The sequence below is a fragment of the Etheostoma spectabile genome, chromosome 23, assembly GCF_008692095.1.
Source record: "Etheostoma spectabile isolate EspeVRDwgs_2016 chromosome 23, UIUC_Espe_1.0, whole genome shotgun sequence".
NCBI lineage: Eukaryota > Metazoa > Chordata > Actinopteri > Perciformes > Percidae > Etheostoma > Etheostoma spectabile.
The window spans coordinates 23,184,443-23,205,442 of NC_045755.1; the positions used below are offsets into that span (position 1 = coordinate 23,184,443).

The window sequence follows — 21,000 nt, forward strand, 5'->3', positions numbered from 1 at the left end:
CAACGTTCTCTAAAGTTGCAACCTTTAGAGAACGTTGGGGGAACGTTCGATGTTACCAAAAACAAATGTCCCCAGAACTTTAAGAAAACCTTTTTGATTAACCAATATACCACCAAACCTAACCTAACCTTCAGGGAACGTTCTCGTTTTGGATTCCCCTAACTTTAAAAAAAAACAACCACCCATACCAATTTTGTGTATGTACGTATATACACATACATACATAAATTAGTTATATTAGTAAGAATGAATGAACAGGCAAACTTGATGGCATTTCAAAACTTTAATATTCAAACAAAATAAATACAAAAAAGATAAGGATGTAGTGTAAATGTAGTGCAAGATGTATAAAGATGTGTTTGTAAAGTGTGTGCAAAATAAGTCAATAAAAAAAAGAAAATATATATAAATATATAAAAAAAGGGGCTCCATGGTTTCACGGTCAGTCCTTCTCAGCTGGCCTATAAGAAATAAACAAATTTAGACATGCAATACTAAGAATGAACACATTGACAAAAGCAATTTTTTATGAACATCACGCCGAAGAACTTCAATTTACCGTCTGTGTGGGGCAAACTTCACAACTTGCCCAATCAAATCCTCCGCTTCTGCAGCAGTCAGCGCAGGGAAGTTTTTCTGGCAGGCCGCTAGAGTAGAAGTCCAAATGAAGCAAAGTTAAAAGTCAAATTAAAACCTCTTGTCAGCCAAGCTAAGCATAATACTAATGTGAAGAATAAAATAACACCTGCCTGTTATAACCCTGCATACAGCCAGGTCCTGGAAGGCTTTCTTTGATTTTCTTCCCCGCAGGCTGTAGTGTCTCAGGACATCATTTGTTGGTGGTTGTACTGGCATCACCTCCAGTACAACCACCGAGGGTTGACAGGAAAATTTGCTGTAAAACATTTTGTAACAAATTATACATATAGAGTAGAGCTTGTACAGTCAAATTTTGTAAGAGAAATCAGTTCAGTTAAGATATTGGAATTTATGCAATTATATAGTGTTTGTCTTAGGGCAGGACTATGGCCACTTAATTACCATATTGTTCCTCCTCTCCGGTTGACAAAGAGTCCTGTCAAACTCCTGCAGCTCGGTGACAGTCGAGCAGGGAGACAGCAGGAAGTCTTCAACAGGAGGAGCAGGAGGTGACAGGGAGCGCTTTAAGAGCTCATCTATCTGATCCTTCAGATCATGGATGACCTGTGCCATGAGGTGCATGGATGCCCTCATTCCGTTTATGGATGCCCTCATGCCTAAGGAAAAAAAAAGTGTTTGTTTAGTATTCAGTTATCACACACACACAAACTCACGCATGTGAACAACTTGAGTCTTCTTACCTCTCATTTCCCTCTTCCTGTCTGAGCCACCTCCCTCTGTGGGATGACTCACCTCCTTCTGTGTGAGTTCTTCTGTTTACAACAACAAAAACGTTATGTTACTCTAGTGCTCCTTATCATTAAATTGTACATCATTGCAAATGCAAAATTCTAAGTAACTGTACCTGTTGAAGGTAACTCTGGATGCCCATTGGCTTTCAGTCCCACGAGAAGATCATCAAGAGCAGAGTGCTGAATCTGGTGTTTTAAGGCCCAGTGTTGTAAGACGTTTCTGAGGGAACTTTGTGGCTTGCGTTCCTCGCTGCAGGAGTCACTGGTCTCATTCATAAGTTTGTCCATGGGCGTCTTCCACATTTCCTGACAAGTTGCCAAAGCAACGCTGCTGCTGTCCCCCTTAGAGCTGCTGGCATAATTCACAGCAAGTTCTGGCTCCTCTTCATACTCCTCAGGCATTTGCTTCAGTGGGTGTTGATAAGGTGGTGGTGGGGGTGGTGGTGGTGGTGATGGTTGTTGTTGTTGTTGAAGAAGAGCCCGGTCCAGTAGTAGCATCTCTCGTTGGGCCCTCTTCCAGCGCTTAGTGTAATCTTGCCTATCTTTCCTCTTCATCGTGGACAGTTGTACTGCAACAAATGTGTTCCTGCTGAAATCAAAAAATGTGCAGTGTTAACAACGCATGTGACAGGATTTCTAATTGTAGTTTTTAAATGGGACACAGCAAAATAACTAAATTTAGCAACAGGTCTTATTTGTAAAAAAGAAAAACCGCAAGCAGGTTGACATGACACAAAACACATAATGCAGGCAAAGCATGTATCACTGGTTGTGGTGATTAGCTGGATGTAGGTTCAATCTGAAACATTGACCATTTATTCTCAATCAATATTTTCAGCTGTGACAGTAACTAAAGTTATCATAGCGTTACAATAATTGTGTCAAACTCGCTATTTTTAAAGACACAATGCTCAATACAGCAAGAAACTTTGGTCGTGCTACTAGCTAGTTAGCTAGTTAACTAGCTAGCTAGTAGCACAAAGCTAGTAGGTTAGCCTGCAGTTTCGTGAACAGAGCTTCTCTGTTGCCAGACTATAACAAAGTGTTACAACCACCACATCATGTAACTGTATCACTTACTTTCTTGTGAGAAGTGTTGTTGTTTGTTGGTCGTTGGTAGTTGGTGTTGCCGTTGTTTTTCCAAGACAGTAAACGCTGTACTAGGCTCTTCTGCATTTATCCCTTTCTTCCAGCCAATCAGGAACATCCATGTTACTTCACACATCTTGACATCAGGAAACCTGGCCAATCAGCCTTTTAGAATGTAATTTCAAACTGAAAAACTCATGAATGGAGTGTTGCTCTCTCCGGCACATACGTATCCACAATGCAGTGTGTTCCCGGCATTGTCTGAACTGAATAGGTATGAATAACCATTGTCAAACGTATCACTTTATAGAGGAGCAATCATGGTCACACAATGCTCGTACACGGCATTGGAATGTCTACACATTACTATTTTGAATAGATATGAATACCCATTAAGTCAAACGTAAAACTTTATAGAGGCGCAATCAGTCACACAATGCTCATTCTTAGCATTGGAATGTCTACACATTACAATTCTGAATAGAGATGAATACCCATTGAGTCAAACGTATCACTATTTGGAATTTTAATGCCCAGACAGAAGCTACATGAAAATGACTGAGTGTAAAATTGCATTGGTTAAACGTTAGTTTTTGGTTTGGTTTGAACTATCCTTTAGAGCAATGTTTCCCAAACTTAGGCTTTACCAAAACTATTCGGAATGGAGAAGAGAGGCCTCAGTGTGTATTATGTGGGGAAGTACTCAGTAATGAGAGTTTTAAAATGAATAAACTGGACAGACATCTTCAAACAAAACATTCACAGCATCGGGGAAAGTCCAAAGAATTTTTCCTTTACAAAGAAGAATCCCTCAAGAAACAGTGTTTTGACAGCGGAAAAGTAAGTCAATACATTTTTTCTGTTGGTGTACATTAGCATTTTAGATGTTTTTGTGTGTCAGTTAATTTGTGACGGTGTTGCTAGCTAGCTAGCTAACATGTCGTTGTTAGCCGCAATTGTCTGTCTGGCAGGCTTGTTACTAATGTGGGTTAGGCAGCAAAGTGCGTATTTGACATTTTTTTTGAGGGACGTTCTAAAACGCTTAACGTGAAAAAGCTTAACGTGGTTTAATGTACCTAAACAACGATCAATCATCACCATGCTTACCATGGCCATATCTTGTCATGAACACTTAAACCTGTCAAAACAACTAAACTGAAATCCAACGATTGTAGAAGTTATCTCACGTTAACGTTTTCTTCTTCATTTGTGTCTATGGCGAGGAAAACGTGGTTTAATGTACCTAAACAACGATCAATTATCATCATATTCTCTCACATATTGCTCCTCAAAACCAGTGAAAACTGTTAAAAAATCGGACCCAAAGTCCTATTATTCTGGACGGTAGCTGACATTAAGCGTGTCGACCAATCATGAGAGAAATATGGTGATGATTGATCGTTGTTTAGGTACATTAAACCTCGTTAAGCTTTTTCACGTTAAGCGTTTTAGAACGTCCCGTTTTTGACGATGGAAGAGTCAGTAACGTGGGTGTTGTGTTTGTATTACTCGAGCGTGTAAAATGCAGCGTGTGAGACTAATGTAAGAAATGAGAGTGGTAATTTTTAATGATTCTCCCTGTTATCTATCAGGCATTCAAAGGGAACCGAGCAGCGCTGAAGGCATCATACCAAGTCAGCTTCCACATTGCCAAGGCAAAGAAGCCCCATTCTATTGGAGAGCAGCTGATAAAACCATGTTTGAAAGATGTGTGTCTCTCTGTCTTGGGTGAGGAAGCAGCAAACAAAATCAAGTCGATCCCACTGTCAAATAACACCGTTGCAGCCAGAATAAAAGACATGGCAGAGGACATTCAAAAGTTAGTTACAGAGGAAATATTGGAACATAAAATGTTTTAACTGCAGCTAGATGAGTCTGTTGATGTGGCTGGGATTCCCCAGTTAATGGTCTTTGTCAGATACATCAGTGGTAAAGATATCAAGGAGGAGTTCTTGTTTTGTGACCACCTACACACAACAACAAGAGGAGAAGATATTTTCAGAGTGGTGGACAAAAATTTGAAAGCCCTCAAATTGGAATGGATGAACTGTATTGGAATTTGTACTGATGGTGCCAAAAGCATGACTGGGTGCAGGTCTGGTTTTGTGGCCCATGTTCGTAGTGTGATACCAACTGTGAAGGTGACCCATTGTAACATCCACAAAGAAGCTTTGGCCAGCAAAGCATTTCAGCCTGACCTTGGAGAAGTTTTTGATATGGTTGTGAGAGTAGTGAATCTAATAAAAAAGCGACCACTACAATCAAGGCTCTTCACAGAGTTATGCAGGGAAATGGGGGCAGAGCAAGAGCACCTGCTCTTTCACTGTGAGGTGAGGTGGCTTTCCAAAGGAAGAGTTTTGCAGAGAGTGTGGGAACTGAGAGAAGAGGTCCTGGCCTATCTCAAGAATGAAGACCCAAATCTTGCCAAGCATTTTCAGGACAAGCAGTGGCTGGCAAAATTTGCCTACCTTGTGGACATTTTCACCAAGGTCAACACACTGAACACAAGCCTTCAAGGGAAGGACAACAGCATATTGGAGCTGGAAGATGCAATTCAAGGATTCATTGCACGCCTGGGACTGTGGCAGTCCCAGCTGGATAGAGGAGGACTGGCAATGTTTCCTGTCTTGTCTGCGTACCTAGAGAACACAGGTGTTCCCCTGAGTGACTCTGTGAAACAGAACATCGTTGAGCACATGTCTGTTCTACAGGAGAACTTTAAGCGGTACTTCCCTGACTCTCAGGGATCTCCAAACCTTCAGTGGGTGAGGTATCCTTTCCAAGCTGTGCCATCACTAGAGCTTGGCCTAAGTCAGACAGAGTTAGAGGCACTGGTCACACTGCAGGTAAGCAGTGCCAGTAAGATGCTATTTGAGACCACCCCCCTGGCACAGTTTTGGATTTCTCATCTCCAGCAGGTGGAGTTCTCCTGCTTAGCTAAAAAAGAATTAGAGGTGTTGATTCAATTTGGCACAACATACTTGTGTGAATCTGGCTTTTCGACTCTAGCATACCTGAAAAACAAATACAGAAACAGACTAAATGCTCAGAATGACCTCAGAATGGCACTTTCCAAAACCAAACCTAGAATAGATCAGCTGGTTGATATCTTCAACCAGCCACATACATATCATTAAATTCAGCATTATTGTTGGTGTTGGTACTGAGGGATGATGGGAGGGGATGAGAAAATGAGAAAGAGAAAGGGGTGAGACACAGAAAGGAGAATAGTGACCTTTTCTGTTTTTGTTTACTGTTATTATGGACTAAATATACTTCATAGACATTTAAATTCATGGTTTGTTCCGTCTTTGGTCCACTGTTTAAAAATGTAGATGTTACAATGATTCATGGTGTATGTTTGTAAATTTGGGTCCAGGGGAGACATCAAATTTCTCTTTTGGGTCTTGAGCTGAAAAAGTTTGGGAACCACTGCTTTAGAGAACCAAAAACTAACGTTCCCTATCGTTCCCTGAACGTTCACTGAACGTTCTATGTTAGTGGGGCTCCAACTAGTGTCACAACTTAGAATAGCTGTTACTTTGTTTTTAGAAAAAATAATGAGATTCAGTTGTCAGAAAAACAACCCCATAGCTTAGCACTAACTAAAATCAATCCAATGCCAATGCTTGAGTTAGACCAATGTCAAAGTCTTACAGTAAGCAACCTTCTTTGCTCATGATCTTCTCCATAGTCCCGATGTTTCTTCTGACATCTTCTGTGTTGTGATATAGAAGCAGTGGATGTGGTTCCTTACACAGATTTACCATCTTAAATACTGAATGCAGCCATTTCCACTCAACTCCACCTTCTTTTTGATTAACTTTCAGTGGTCTTGACTATTGTAAGTAATGAATGGCTTCATGAATAGACAACCATCATCCCAATGTATGCCATTAACAGTCTATGAGTGGTCAATTAGAGTCCAATAACCTTCTTTGGGGCAACTCCTTTTGCCTCCAGATAGAGCTCATTCAGCAATAGAAAGTACCAGTTAGTGCTGAAGATCTATTCCAAAACCCCCATTCTTTTATTTATTTAGCCAGCGGTGGACAACTGCTGAAATGTACTGCCTCAACATTTGTAAGTGTCTGATAATGAACTCACAACCAAGACAACCCCAAAGAGAAGCACTTATGAACACAATAATCATCAGTGTCTCCATTTGAGATGATCTGAATGTGATTACAATGACATCCATCTTCAGTTAGTCTGTAGCATTATCATGTTCAACTGCCCCAACAAGTAGCACAACAGTCAAGTCAATGCTAAAGTTAGGGTTATGAGAATGACTTAGAAAACATTTCAGCATTGTTCAACCAGTAATGGAGAATATCCTCTTTAAACATTTCTTCATGGAGGAAATCCTGGACTTCAGAGGTCAGCAAAACTACCCCAACAAGTAGCACTTGCATAAACAACTCAAGTCAGTGTTTGGGTAGTTTTTCTGCCAGATGAATTCACTTTACTAGTGTTGGGAAGAATTGTGAAACAGACTGTTTCTGCATATGTTCAGAGATGTGTCTGATGATGAACTCACTACCAAGACAACCCCAAAGAGAAGCACTTATGAACCCAATAATCATCAGTGTCTCCATTTGAGGTGATCTGAATGTGATTAGAATGACATCTTAAGTTACAGTCTGTAGCATTGTCATGTTCAACTGCCCCAACAAGTAGCACTTACTGAATTCAACAGTCAAGTAAATGCTAAAGTTAAGCTAATAAGAATAACTTAGAAAACATTTCAGCATTGTTCAACCAGTAATGGAGAATATCCCTTTTAAACATTTCTTCATGGAGGAAATCCTGGACTTCAGAGGTCAGCAAAACTACCCCAACAAGTAGCACTTACTGCATACATAACTCAAGTCAGTGCTTGTGTTTGGGTAGTTCTGGTGCCAGATGAATGCATTTTACTAGTGGTGGGAAGAATTGGGAAATAGACTGTCTCTGCATATGTCTTAAGTTATGTCTGTTGATAAACTCACTACCATGAACAGATTGAAGTATGTGTGTGTTTGAGGGGTGATGGGGGTTGGGCAGGCCATTGCAACAGAAGCAGGGCAATCAAAGCTATTGTAGAACTGGTTGAGTTGGTTTGGCCCCCCCCACCCCCCTCCAGGAAGACCAGGACTAGGTGGACACCAACACCAAGCCCAGTATCAGACCCTGTGGATGTAGGGAAAGCATCTGAATACCTCTGCCTGCTTTGATTTGTACTCAACAGAATCCAGAGTTAGTCCAGCTGCCACAGTGGAGATCTGCTGGAATCCAGTACAATAGAGGAATGGAGGAGGACCAGGACCCGGAGCAGTGGCCCAACCAGGTCCCCAGAGGACCAGCAGCAGGCCCGGCTTCTGGTACCAGCCATGTTCAGGTCAGTGTTCAGGACACAACAACCAGTCTAAACTAAGAGGTCTATTCACAAGACCTAGATAGTGGATTAGGCCGGGGTTTTCCAGGGTTTCTGGATGTATAAACAAGGCTAACAGCTAGCCTGCTCCTGACCGGGCTAACAGCCTTTGTTCACGCAGCAGTGCTTTTACCTTCTTATTGTTATTATTATTATTATTATTATTATTATTATTAGCAATATATCATATACAACTGTAGCATTCTGCTGTTCAGTAAAGTCCTGATATTATTTTAACATTGTGAGCATTATTTAAATAAATATCCATGTGACAGTCATCGGTGCTGTTACGTTGCATCTATGAAGACTAATAAACTGCCGGTCATATTGTTGGTAGAAGTCTGGTGAATAGAGTATTACAGTTGTTGAGATCATTAGAAAAGGCTGATACTGTGCTAAATGAGTCAGTGATGAAGAATAATGTATAACTTCCTCTACACGTGTTTCTATAACGGTTCTAACAGCAGCAGGCTGGCCAGAGACCAGCACATCTCTTTACATCATTTATTTCTTTTTGTATTCATGAGAATAACAGTATATCCCTTTTCCATGTGCATTGTATTTGCCATTCTTAGCACACAGTGTGCGTTCTTTCCAATAAACCGGGACTATAATTATTCTACAATTATGATGTCCAATCCTCCTTATTTATAGTCTTAGTTCACTAGACCAGTAAGTATATAGTGGAGACTACTGTACACTCATGTGACAACAGGACGAGGACACCTCAAGGGTTTTATTATGTATTATTATATCACAGTGGCGGCTGGTGAAAAATTTTCTCGGTGGGGCTGTTGTGCTGGGGGGGGGGGGTTCTGGGGTTCCTTTTTCAATTTTGTAGACGTGATTTCCCGCATTCTCGTGCATTGTACGGTGACCAGCTGGAAGATCCCACATCATTCACAATGATCAATTCATGTGTTGGTAAATTGTAATTTATCAAACATATCAACTCATTTGTTATTTGTTATTTCATGTAGGCCAATAAAGTAAAAACGAGACATTGTGAGCTTTTAATGCAGTTTTAAAACAGGTAGTTAGTCCTATACTTAGACTAGGCAACATAGGCTCTGATTTCTTCATTTAATGATCATAAATGCATATTGTGTTGAGATGTTTCTTTTGTTGTAGACATGATTATAGAATATCAGCAGGTAAAGTTATATTTGGCCATAATGCAAAAGAAGCTGTGTGCAGTCAATTGAGGAAGTGGTTTAATGGGAGGCCACTGATGCATAAAAAGGTTATGGTTGCTAGAAGTCCCCCCCCCCCCTCCCTGTGAGGTTATGGTAAATGTTTGAGGGAGAGAAGAGGGCGTGGTGCCATACAGGGTGTTAAAGTTAAAGTGTACCATGATGATTGTGTGGTAATTTGTGAGAGGTTTAATGGCAGGAAATAGTCCAGTAGGGATGAGTGTTTAGGTGCTTGGTCAAAAAGGTCACGACGAGGAGGGAGGGGTTTTTGTCACCCCCCATTCACAGAATGAACTTCTGCCATCCTGGGGTGAGGGGAGAGGACACTTCAATGGTTTTTATATATATTATATATTATTATATATTCTATAGTTTCTAGATTTCAAAGTCCAAGAGAGAGACAGAGTTAGAGGGAGGTATGTAGGCTATGCATGTAGATAAGATTTTTTTATTTTATCTTAATAGTAATTTCCTGAGTAACATTATCTTCTGCCGACTTGTAAAGTGCTCGTATTATATTTGTAGACTGCTTACGCATTCAGGTGGTCCACCATCATCTGCCACACTTTCTTGTTTCATTACAGCGTTGCAGTTGTTTCATTAAAGTTTGCCTGAAAGATTTAGAATATTTCAGAACATGAAGAGTGCATTTGCTTTCATTAAAACATGTTAGCAATATTTTCCTTCATTTTGTCATAAATTATTGAATGAGGAGTTAAAATTGTGAGTATGAGAAAATCCAGGGTTTAAAGAAGGTTGTTCACTAACTCTCTCTGTTTGTCTCTCTGTTTGTCTGTTGCTATAGAAATGGAGAGGCAAGGGACGCAAATGTCACCACTGTCAGCACTGTGAGAAATCCTTCACAACATCTGGATATTTAAAGAGTCATCTGAGAGTTCACACTGGAGAGAATCTACACAGCTGTGATCAATGTGGGGCAGCTTTCACACAACAGAGTAATCTAAAAATACATCAACGCATTCACACTGGAGAGAAGCCGTACAGCTGTGATCAATGTGGGACAGCTTTCACACAGCAGGGACACCTAAAAAAACATCGACTCATTCACACTGGAGAGAAGCCGTACAGCTGTGATCAATGTGGGGCAGCTTTCACAGCACAGAGTAATCTAAAAATACATCAACGCATTCACACTGGAGAGAAGCCGTACAGCTGTGATCAATGTGGGAAAAGGTTTTCTCTGAGTGGTAACCTTGAAAGCCACCGGCGTGTTCACACTGGAGAGAAGCCGTACTGGTGTGATCAATGTGGGAAAACCTTTTCTCACAGTATTAGCCTTAAAAATCACCAGCTCATTCACTCTGCCTCGTTGTGAACATGTTTCAGAGCCAAGCTGTTTCCTCCTCCTCTTCCTCATGCCCTGATAGCTGTGTTCTTATATTCTGATCTTCTCTCCTCATTGAAGGCTGACCAGCAGTAATGACCATTTAAGATTAGGAAATACAACGTGTTTGCATTAAAACACTACCAAAGGAAACACATTCTTTTGCTTTGATTTAGGCAGACTAGTTGCTAATAGGGTAATGCTGCCCTCTACTGTTTGTTACCGACATTCTCATGAATTATTACTTTTTTACCATAAAGTTCACAACTGAAAAAGCACACCATCCCAGTGAGAGTAATAAATATAGATTATAAATTGAACAGTCAGCCTAATTAAATGTTCATTTAAAGCTTGGATCCCAAACTTAAATACAGTGCCCTTGAGTCAACCTTGCACAGTGTTCCAGACTCCACTAATCCACAGCTGCTGAAGCGCCTCGCATGGATGTCCCTTCATCATCTTTATCCAGCTCCCGACAGAACATGTCCACATTCTTGGCTGTAGTGAATGAGAGCGTTCTCCCTCCGTGGGACTTTCAGGGTGGCCGGATAAATAAAGTTTTAGACGCCTTTAGCATGTAATATACGCTGTACTCCTATACATTCCTGGCACTGCTGGACGGTGAAAGCACTGTAGCCAGACTTAAAGTGCAGCGTTGCATTGGAGTCCTGATCGGGCCTTCCTGCTGACCCCTGAAGAATTGCTTGGCGGTGCTGGTATCTCAGACACCTTCAAATCAGCGTATGTGTCAGTGTACCCTTGCCGTTGATTCTGTGTGCTCTGTCCATGTTGATGGTGGCCCTGTTCTGTAAGGAGGGAATCCAAACCAGTAGTTTATGGACAAGGATGAACAGAAACAGCAATGTTCAGTATAGCACTTCTCCGGGCTGCTTTCTCATTTGGGTCTTAACGTGGCATGGCTGCTCTAGGGCTATTAGTTCACACCTTTGAACACACTTTTGAACCCTTTAAATATCCAAAACTTCCAACAGTTGGAACACTAAACATTTTAGCATCGTGAGACTACACAGTGATTTGCCAATGTGGATTTGGATTTGCCACAACCAATGTGTGGAAGGCCTGAATTTGGACTTTAGGTCATATTTGGTTTAAAACCTTTTAAAGTCAACTCTGCCTAAACAGTGTAAATGCTTTTAACTAGGTGCCCTTTAAGTTGTATGTTTACATTAGCTTAAGTTAAGTGTGATGTCTTGTTTGTGTTGTAGTATCGAAAGAGATTTGTGGTGTAGTATGGAACCATTGTCCTGTCTTTTATGTATTATGAAACTTATTGCCGCCTGTCTTGGCAAGAGTCCCTGAAAGAAGAGTTACTGTAGCTCAATGGGATTGTTCCTGGTGAAATAAAGGTTAAATAAAAATAAAATGAATCTTTAATATGTCCAAACATTCCTCTCTTCATTACCGCCATACTGGAAGTCGGCCATGTTTAATTAGATGCTCTCTAGTTATTGTTGTTTGGTAGATTAACATTATATTTTCCTACTTTGGGGACTTTTCATTTCATATTCTTTGTCTATTCCCTGTTTGTATTTTCTGTGACTGCATGTGGTTTTAAATCTGTTGGAGTTTCTTCAGACTAAAGCAAAGACACTAATGATGTCATCCAAAAGAAACATAAAGGACAGCAACCTGTTTCCAGAGGACACTAAAGAATGACGGAGCAGCAGGAAACAGAGCAGCTCAAATAGCAAACAGCTGATTTATTCCTCTGACTCGTAGGACAACGCCAGTGATTGACTTGTTTTAAATGTCTGGGAATGTGGAACAGCTCCATGCTGACTACCTGAAATAAAACAAGGCCACATGCTGATTATTGGGGACTTGATTTGATGGATTTATTCTTCCTGTTGTGTCTCTGTTTAAACTCCTAATTTAAAGGTAAAGTCAGCGTCCACTAAAGGTTGTGTTGTTGCTGCTGACAGACTCAGATTATTATTCTAAGTGTGTGACAACATTATGGGATGGATCCCTACAGAGATAGACCTTTTAGTTAAAGAGGAACATCCTTCTAGTTTAGATCCTTTAGTTTCCAACCAGACCAGAGTGGTGATTGTAGGAACAGTGGAAAGATGAACCAAGATGGCTTGTCATATTTTATTTTTTTCTATTGACTAAAGCTGTGTTTGTTATTAACAGAAATCAACCTATTAACATTTCTATTTGTCATAAAGTTCTGACATTAAGTTTTTTACCGTCAGTTTGAAATGGAGCTGAACACGGAGGAGGATTCCTCCCTAATGGCCGCTCTGCTCTGCTCCGTGCCCCCGCTGTCCGGTAATAGTTAAAGCAGATAAAAACCTAAAGAACACTCAAAAGCTTCAAGATAAAACTTACTTAAGAAGCTTCTTCACGTTCAAGAGAAGGCCTGTTTCGAGCCAGACTATGAATTTATTCATGAAATCCCTGTTACTGTTAACTATTCAGTCCATAGGGTCTAGCGGTTAGTGTCCCGGGTTCAACTCCCGGTATGGGAGTCAGTATTTAGCCGGTGAAGGTCTGCAGCAAGATCTGTGTTATCGGTCCAGTTTTAAATCAGATCTGTAGTTATGTATGTACCCTGTACCCTGATATGCATTTCTCAAAACCTAACTCATATAATGCTAATAAACAGACATAATATACGTATAAACAACCATTATAAAACTATAACTATACATGGTGGCGGTGAAAACCTGAATCCTGAATGCCAGACTGGACTTCTTGCTGTGTTTTATCAACAAGTGATGTATGTATTTATGTGCCCAGTTCCTGCCATATCTATGGATGTATTCATAAAATCACTGTTATTATTCAACATGTCAGTCCCATATGGTCTAGCAGTCTGGATTCTGCCTAAATAACCTTTACACACATTATTAAGGAGTCCTCTGGTGACTACAATCAGTAGATCTGAGAAAGCTTTCAGTCAGTTTGATTTTACATTCATTTGGCCTAAGTGGTGCCCAAAAGGTCTTGGGTGCTGCTCCTAAAGACTTCTAATGGTAAGAAAAACCCTAAATCAAGGCAGATAACATGCAGGTTGTTTGCTGGGGGAGCCTGCATTGGCAACATTCAGTGCTTTGCACTGTGATTCCGGGGGCCCTTCGCGCCCGTGTGCTGGCTGTGGCACATGAGGGCCACCTGGGCATAGTGAAGCTAAAACAGAGATGCTGCGACCTGGTGTGGTGGCCAAGCATAGACAAAGACATTAAGGCCCTCGTTAAGGAATGCCCAGCATGCCTGGTTAGTGGGAAAACCGGCCACCGACCCCCACCACCTCTGGCCTGGCCCTCAAAGCCATGGGAGCATCTGCAGTTAGATATAATGTGGCAAGATCCACGGCCCCCCCACTATCAACGGTTTTTGTTTGTAGTGTAGGACTTATACTCCAAATGGCCTGAGCTGACCACCACCAGCTCTGTCACTTTCTGGAGTCCCTCTTCTCTTGCTGGGGCCTTCCACAGACCATTACCACTGACAATGGTCCACAGTTTATTTCTGTGGAGTTTACTTCGTACCCGAAGAGCAGGGGGATTCAACACATCTGAACAGCCCTGTACCACCCACAGGCAAATAGGGGGGTTGGAACACATTCATCAGTCCCTGGAAAACGGCATCAGAGCACATCAGGCCCAAGGCTGCTCCTTTAAACAAGCCATACGTCTAATACTGCTACACTACCACACTACCAAGGAGGTTTCCCCAGCCTCACTCATGCTGGGTCTGGAGTTCCACCTAGCCCTGGACAGGCTCCGCCCTACCGCAGTCTAGAACACACTCCCAACAGTCAAAGCTTCAGTCACCCGCCGTCAGGAGCAGAAAAGAAAAGGAGGGTCAAGATACCAGAAATCACTGTGGCAGACTGGATGAGAGCTTGCCGAGCACACGGGGAACAAGCTGGCATCATTTTGGTCCACTACACAGCAAGTGGTGTCACACACAGTGCTTCCTCACCATCGCTGCTGCCTCGTCCCCCAGACTCCACACCACGGGCCGTTTCAACTTCAGCTGTGTGTTCACCATAGCCCGTGCGCACAAGGGCACAGCCTGATTCTTTGAAGGACTTTGTACCCTGATTACCTCAATGACTGTGTTTCTGATTTCCTGAAGTGTTTACTTTCAGGTTTGAACCCCAAAAGAGGAAAATGTTATGTCCGTTCAGGACAAATTGATCTGTGTTCGTTTGGTTATGCCTTAACCTGTGTTAGTTTTTAGCGCCTCAGCGCACGCGTGATATACAGTTGTTTTGGTCTAAAATGGGCAGTTCCACTTTTCTAAAAGTTAAGTAAGCAGCACGCTTAAACAGCATGTCCAGCGTCCTTATTAAACATAACAGTATCCCCAAGGTCCAAAAGAGTGATGCTGCTTGCTTTATTTGTCAAAAGTCAGCAGAAAGGTTACTTGCCCAACCTGGTTTGTTAAAACATTAGATCTCAGTTATGGTACAAATAAGGGAGCACATCAATCAATCAAGCTGTCTCCATGAGGATCCACAGACACAGGCAGTACACTGCAATTTGCACTTTGCCCGTGTCTGGCAACTACTCAGCCAAATGAAAAGTTTATGAAAAGTTGTGTAAACAGGTATAACACTGCTTTTCAGGTTGTCATGGCCGAGAGGTTAAGGCGATGGACTCAAAATCCATTGGGGTCTACTCGCGCAGGTTCGAATCCTGCTGTCAACAAAGGGTATCCTTTAATGGTGGAAGCAAACCAATGACACATCATAGTATACGAAATTGCAGACGCTCCTTCAAGAACATTACTGGATTATCTCATAGGTTCGGGAAGCTTTATTTTCTTAATTTTTTTCTTAATGGCTAGGTGTGTTACAAGATTTGAAGTGAACGTTGTATTGTCCAGCAGAAAGGCAACAGGTGTGTCGACTATGATTTACATTTAGCTGAAGGATCATTAGGAACACCTGTTTAATTTCTCATTAATGCAATTATCTAATCAATTAATCACATGACAGTTGCTTAAATACATTAAGGGGTGTGGTCCTGGTCAAGACAATCTCCTGAACTCCAAACTGAATGTCAGAATGGAAAAGAAAGGGGATTTAAGCAATTTTCAGCGTGGCATGGTTGTTGGTGCCAGACGGGCCGGTCTGAGTATTTCACAATCTGCTCAGTTACTGGGATTTTTACGCAAAACCATTTCGAGGGTTTGCAAAGAATGGTTTGAAAAGGGAAAAACATCCAACATGCGGCAGCCCTGTGGACAAAATTGCCTTGTTGATGCTGGAGGTCAGAGGAGAATAGGCCAACTGATTAAAGCTGATAGAAGAGCAACTTTGACTGAAATAACCACTCGATACAACCAAGGTATGCAGCAAAGCATTTGTGAAGCCCCAACACGCCCAACCTTGAGGCAGATGGGCTACAACAGCAGAAGACCCCACCGGGTACCACTCATCTCCACTACAAATAGGAAAAAGAGGCTACAATTTGCAAAAGCTCACCAAAATTGGACAATTGAAGACGGGAAAAATGTTGCCTGGTCTGATGAGTCTGGACTTTGGTTGAGACATTCAGATGGTAGAGTCAGAATTTGGCGTAAACAGAATGAGAACATGGATCCATCATGCGTTGTTACCACCGTGCAGGCTGGTGGTGGTGGTGGTGGTGTAATGGTGTGGGGGATGTTTTCTTGGCACCCTTTAGGCCCCTTAATGCCTAATTGGGCATCGTTTGAATGCCACGGCCTACCTGAGCATTGTTTCTGACCATGTCCATCCCTTTATGGCCACCATGAACCAATCCTCTGATGGCTACTTCCAGCAGGATAATGCACCATGTCACAAAGCTTGAATCATTTTAAATGGGTTTCTTGAACAAGACAATGAGTTCACTGTACTAAAATGGCCCCCACAGTTACCAGATCTCAACCAAATAGAGCATCTTTGGGATGTGGTGGAACGGGAGCTTTGTTCCCTGGATATGCATTCCACTTTCCACTGGAGGCATGGGTTTGAATCCCACTTCTGATGTTAAGTTTTTCAGTTTGGACCTAATGTCTCAGATATGATATTTGGAAAAAAGAACTAAGCAATTCTTTAAATTTTAGTGGACATGAATTTGCACAAGATACTGAATTGCAAGTACAGCAGCACCCTTTGTGACTGTCTGCATTATAAACCCACGTAAACTTTCCATGTGTAGACCTATCTACTGCGGTATTCATTGTTTGTGGCAAGTCCTTTAAAACCTTTTCTTGACTTGCCTTTTTCCACATCCTGTGTGAACGCTTAGCTTACTAAATGACTTAAGTTAGCCAGTAATCACTGCATTTTCATCAAATCTTCTTTCTGATTGTTGTGTGCCTTCAATATCATAATAAGTGTTGATATTATGAAAGAAGCTGCCTGACAAACCAATGTTGCATTTTAAAGCACTGGTGTAATGGTAAGCACTCTGGACTTTGAATCCAGTGAGTCGAGTTCAAGTCTCGGTGGAGCCTCATTTTAAGCCAGAGTACTGGTGAAATTAAAAAAATCCACCAATATAGTGTCCACTTGTAGTTTAAACTAGGCTAACAGGTAAAATATCCTTTTTTCCGACATTTCTGGGCACAGGTTGAAATTTTGGACAGAAAACATTGGTGGATCTTGATTTCCACCACAGGATTCAGCCTGCATTGCACATTGGTGTACAGAGTTGGTAAGATGCCTTCACATCCCACGCAATGTATTGCCATTGTCAAGCACATTGCCACACTGGTGACTTTCTTCCATGTCCCCATAAACACCCATATATTTGGGCCGGCAATTGGGAAACTTTCCCTTGATAACTATGACCTGGATGACTGAGAACCTACTTTATCATGACACAGTTGAGGTACCAAATTACTATTTCTGTGAGAGATCATAATAAATTTTGGGTTTTTCAGACAGGATGGCCGAGCGGTCCAAGGAGCTCCGTTCAGGTCACAGTCTCCACTGGAGGATTAGGTTCAAATCCCACTTCTGACATGACTTCTTTGCGTCTAGAGCTACTTTCTCAGACATGGTGTTGCGGAGCTTGAGCTCAGCTATACTCTACAATATAGTGGACATGCATTTGCGCAAGCTATTGAATTGCAAATGCAGCTGCACCATTTGTGAGCATCTGCATTATCAACCCAACTAAAGTTATCATCTGGTTGTCAATGTAGACCAATCTACTGCTGTATTCATTGTTTGTGGCAAGTCCTTCAAAACCTTTTCTTGACTTGCATATTTCCACATCCTGCGTGAACGCTTAGCTTACTAAATGATTTAAGTTAGCCAGTAATTGTTGTGTGCCTTCAATAGCGTAAGTGTTGATACTATGAAAGAAGCTGCCTGGGAAACCCATGTGGTCTTTCAGAGCTGTGGTTCCATGGTGTTATGGTGAGCACTCTGGACTTTGAATCCAGTGATTTGAGTTCAAGTCTCAGTGGAACCTAATATTAAGCTAGAGTATTGGTGAAATTAAAAAAATCAACCTCTACACTATCCACTTCTACTTTAAAGTAAGCTAAGGGGTAAAATAGCCTTGGATGTTGGACTGAAAAGTAGTATGTTGGTGGAGGCATGTTGAGCAGTCACCTGTACTTCATGTTAACTTAAAGGAGCTTTTATGTATGGGGAACATGCATGAGTGTATTGTTGTTTTTCCCATGTCTATAAAAATTTAAATGTGTGGGATTCTTTGAGTGCTTTAACATGTTTGTATAGAGTGGGTGTGTCCAATGTTTAATTAGTTGTGTCTATAATACACGCAGTTACACTTATATTCCATGATCTTCTTTTTATTTTATAAGCATGTTTATTGAGCCAAATTAGAGGCAAGTAGGGTGTTTGTGGGGGTGAGGGTATTCTGGGGTTGTGTAAATAAAGTAGGCAGGACTAAATTATAGCCGATGGATATCAGAGATCCACCCATAACCTTAATTTTTATGCGTTGTACTTTTCCCTTGCCGGGTGAGTTAGGGAAACTGTTACAGCATAGCAGAGTACTCTGTCTACCTCCACACGCGTAGTCTTCTCTTCAAGCAGACTTACTGCGTCCTGGTCTTGTCTTGACCTGGTTACCACTTTCTCATTTTGTATGGCAGCACATCCAGCTGGTAGAGGCTCTCAACAATCTGGAAGAGCTCCATGTTGGAAGGAACAGTGGACGTCAGAAGGTACTGTTGCGGCCATAGCTGTTGCTCCACGATCCATGCTAGGCCCTGAAACGTTCCCCCCAGTCTGGTTTGAATGGTGAGTGGTCTACCTGGTGGACCGAGCTTCACTGGCTCTATGGGGGTGAGATGTGGATGATCAGCACCAATGAGAAGGAGTGGGCTGGCGTTCTCAAACTGCTGAAGGTAGAGACCTGCCAGGTACTTCTACTTCTTCTGCAGACTGACTGGATAGGATTGATCCGCCAAGCCTAGGCGAGCTAAGCCGTTACTCCCAATACTGCCAGTCAGTATACTGTATGTTTAGCTTATACAAGGTAAAAGACAAATTAAGACTTAACAGGGTTGCCACTTGTTAAGGTGCTGTGGCTTAGTTGGTTAAAGTGCCTGTCTAGTAAACAGGAGATCCTGGGTTCAAATCCCAGCAGCACCTTGGGTTTGAACCCAGATGCGTGGCCATATTGGAGGAACTCGGTGTAAACAACTGAACGGAGTACAGTGCAGTATTCAGCACTTTTGATACTTTTTGTGAATTTAGCCATATCTAAACAATAGAAAAGCATCCAAAATGCAAAGGCAGATAGTAAAGGACGATATTTTGAGAAATTACAGTTTATTGGCAATGCAGATCTTTACGAGTTGCGTCCCCTATTCTTGTATCCATGACTACCTGGTGATTCTTTCTTCAGTTGCATCCCGATATAGTCAACTAATATCAAATAATCAATTCATCAATTTTCATTCCAGCAGCATTGAAGACGTTAAAATCATACAGTCAGCGCCCAAAGTGCCTTGGCTGGTAAAATTCATGTTTATTTCACCTCTGACCTCAGTCAGCATCACATGCACCTGAAACCCCACCCAATAGTGATGTCACAGGGTACTGGTGTACACCTGGGCCACAATCAGCCCCAACAAAACAAAGTTTAAAAGCATTAACAAATGTGTTTAATCCATTTCGCTTTTGATATTTATTTGCCCTCAACAGGTCACAACTGGGCAAAATTAAATGCTTGTTAATCACTACAGCAAAAACAAATACATAAACTCTTTGTAGTGCAGATACTCTAAGAGAAAACCAGACACTGCTGGGATTTGGACCCAGCATCTCCTGTTCACGAGACAGGCGCTTTAACCACTAAGCTACAGCGCCTGTGACAAGTGTGCCTGTCATGCAAGAATACAATGAGCTAGTGAACAGGGCTCCAGCCATCCATCTTCGTCCACCAGCTCCAGAAGGGGACTGGACAAAATTCCCTTTTCGAGCGACTGGGGGATCCTGAGGCATTCCCAGGCCAGGTTGGAGATATAATCCCTCCAACTAGTCCTGGGTCTTCCCCGGGGCCTCTTCCCAGCTGGACGTGCCTGGACCACCTCCCTAGGGAGGTCCCCAGGAGGCATCTTGACCTGGTCACCAGCTCATTTTTGTATTGCAGCACATCCAGCTGCTACAGCTTCTCAACAATCTGGAAGAGCTCCATGTTGGAGGGAACAGTGGACGTCAGAAGCGGCCAAAATGCGTTTCCTCAGGAGGGGGCTGGCATCTCTAACCCAATGGATGGTGGGGGTTTGGAGTAGAGCCGCTGCTCCTTTGCGATGAAAGGAGCCAGTTGAGGTGGTTAGGGCATCAGGTAAGGATGCTTCCTGGGGGCCTCCGTAGAGAGCTGGTCCTGGCACGTCCAGCTGGGAGGAGGCTTCGGGGAAGACCCTGGACTAGGTGGAGAGATTATATCTCCAACCTGGCCTGGGAACGCCTCAGGATCCCCCAGTCGGAGCTGGTTGATGTGGCTCAGCAAAGGAAAGTTTGGGGTCCCCTGCTGGAGCTGCTGGACAAAGATGGATGGAAGGAACCCTTTTCACTAGCTCATTGCATTCTTGCAAGACGGACTAATTTGCAGGAGGCGCTGTAGCTTAGTGGTTAAAGCGCCTGTCTCGTAAACAGGAGATCCTGGGTCCAAATCCCAGCAGTGCCTGGTTATCACTGAATAAAGTGTTTCCACATGGTTTGTGATACTTAACATATGCAAGAAAGATGAAGCCTGATTTTCTAGAGCACTAAAGTGACATGTGATGCTCTTTTGTACCATAACATTACATGTGTACATGTAAAGCAAATAAAAGCCTTTTGTTGGAGGTGTTTTTGCAACTTTAGTGTGAAGATTATAAAGTTTTTATTATCATGAATTCCTTCAGTCTTACCTTGGAAGCTTAGGGCTCCTGCACACTGCCTGCATGGCGTGAGTGTGTCAGCAGAGGTTAGAATGCCCACCGTATTGGTCAATACTGTTAACATGAGAGAAATATTTAAAAAACAGACACACCACACAGCAAACACTATGTTGACTGTTGAGGAGGACTAAATTAGGACTGTGTTTTAAGCGTTCCATGGCTTTCCATGAGAAATGGCATGATAACAGC

At 42.2% G+C, this 21,000-nt stretch overlaps 1 protein-coding gene, 1 long non-coding RNA gene, 5 other non-coding genes and 1 pseudogene across 7 annotated transcripts in view; 5 read left to right on the top strand and 3 right to left on the bottom strand.

Moving 5' to 3' along the window:
- The window catches only part of LOC116672880 (NACHT, LRR and PYD domains-containing protein 12), a 769,761-nt gene that overhangs the window by 399,755 nt on the left and 349,006 nt on the right, over window positions 1–21,000 (bottom strand). The window lies entirely within an intron of this gene.
- The window catches only part of LOC116672882 (zinc finger protein 271-like), a 643,109-nt pseudogene that overhangs the window by 309,482 nt on the left and 312,627 nt on the right, over window positions 1–21,000 (bottom strand).
- Window positions 2,077–15,736, top strand: LOC116672918 (uncharacterized). The gene is made up of 4 exons (XR_004327687.1): window positions 2,077–2,088; window positions 2,537–2,539; window positions 5,174–5,178; window positions 15,338–15,736. It is a non-coding gene; the product is annotated as an uncharacterized LOC116672918 (long non-coding RNA).
- On the top strand, window positions 15,038–15,119 carry trnal-caa (transfer RNA leucine (anticodon CAA)). Its single transcript has one exon. It is a non-coding gene; the product is annotated as a tRNA-Leu (tRNA).
- trnaq-uug (transfer RNA glutamine (anticodon UUG)) lies at window positions 17,790–17,861 on the top strand. Its single transcript has one exon. It is a non-coding gene; the product is annotated as a tRNA-Gln (tRNA).
- Window positions 18,942–19,015, top strand: trnat-agu (transfer RNA threonine (anticodon AGU)). Its single transcript has one exon. It is a non-coding gene; the product is annotated as a tRNA-Thr (tRNA).
- trnat-cgu (transfer RNA threonine (anticodon CGU)) lies at window positions 19,663–19,735 on the bottom strand. The gene has a single exon. It is a non-coding gene; the product is annotated as a tRNA-Thr (tRNA).
- Window positions 20,483–20,555, top strand: trnat-cgu (transfer RNA threonine (anticodon CGU)). The gene has a single exon. It is a non-coding gene; the product is annotated as a tRNA-Thr (tRNA).